We start from the raw sequence: 1,584 nt of genomic DNA, 5'->3' as shown, positions 1-1,584 counted from the left end.
CCCTTAGCCTTAACGGCCCGGACTCTCAGAGCGCACAGAAGTCCTGGGACTGTGATCACCGTGATCACTAGCGGACGACTGCACGCTGTCTTCTTTGTGCTCACTGAGCACTGGGCTGTGCCCTCCCACAGAGCCCGCAGGAGCATCATGAGTGCTCTCGAACTCGGCATCGTCCTCACTGCCCGAGTTGAACTCATGTTCTACGAACCGAGGGTTCGGACGATTGTCTGAAGACGAGGGCGACGGACTGCGGCGCCTGCTTGCGCGCTTGTCCGCAGCCGCGTCACCCGAGGATCCGATCGCCTCGGAGGCCACCTGAGTAGCCTCCTTAAGTGCAGAGCCTTTGCCGTGAGGCTTAGTGCTCTTGGCCTGCGCCTTACCGGCTGCAGCCTTGGAGCGTGTCTTAGCACCGCTCTTAGCAGTGCCACGAGGCATGTTAACGGTCGAAGTGGAGACCTTGACGAAGAGCGCACAGGTTGCTGCTCGAGGCTCTAACTGTAAAGTGAGCCTCCGCCGCGCTCGCGCGGCCGAGTCGATGGTTTTCGACTTTGAGAATGAGAGTTTGTGACGAACATCTCTTCATTCTGATTGGTCGGTAAACCGAACCTAAGTGGGGGAGGATGTAACGGGGTACGTAGCACTAAGTGTACCCTGGTTACATGAAGTGTGACACTTCACACTTCAGGAGTATGACATGTCATACTCCGGGATATTTGGTACAAGGTACCAAGGTCATTCAAAACCAACCATTGGTTAAATGACATTGCATTACTATAGGTAACTGATAGTTTGTATTAACCTCAAACTTAACCTACCTATAAATATACTCAGTTTACAATCTACCTTATTTAGGTCACTTCGCTCTCTTTAATTAAAGAGGGGACCTGTGAACTGCCGTTCACTGAGAGTTTGTATACTCTCGGAAGATAACTTCCTCTAGCGCAAGGTGCTGTGTGACCCCGTCACATGTAGTGCAGCCGCAAGCTGCGCTGCCAGGCGCATGAGTGTCCTTAAGATGTGTCTTGCAGACACTGGCAGTGGACGGTGGCTCGTAGACAGGGGCACTGGACACTGGCAGACTGCATTGCACTGGCACTCGACACGCGGGTAAGCTCACAGCTATTTGGTGAGGAAGGGTTCATATTCTTGGCTAGACAAGTACCGTTGAAAACGTCACCAGACTAAAGGCACATATTTATGTATCATTATTGTACAGATCGGACGTTGCTGATGGCTCACAAAGTGCCCACTGGGCACTTTGTGGGCACTGCACAGTAGCGAAAGGGTAAGTGAAGGTGTGAATGTATACAGTATACGATGATGGGCTGTTTGCTGTTTTATTGTATACGAAGATGTAGTTTTTCTCCCAAAAAGACCAGTACGGGTAATGAGCAACAATTAGTGTTGCCCAACACGGTCGCTTCGTGCAGGAAGCCACGGTGAATCGACACCGGTCCGCGCCCATCAGGTGTCTTCCCTGGCAACAGATAATCAAACAACATTCGTCCCAGCCGACCAAATTGGCCGGGTAATTTTACTAGGGGACTCGCTTTTACCTGGGCGGGGCACCCTTACGTTCCTAAC

Source organism: Phytophthora infestans, genomic scaffold, assembly GCF_000142945.1.
Source record: "Phytophthora infestans T30-4 supercont1.1 genomic scaffold, whole genome shotgun sequence".
NCBI classification, from domain to species: Eukaryota; Oomycota; class Peronosporomycetes; order Peronosporales; family Peronosporaceae; genus Phytophthora; species Phytophthora infestans.
The sequence above is the reverse complement of the archived record's forward strand: the minus strand, read 5'-3'. Positions refer to the sequence as shown.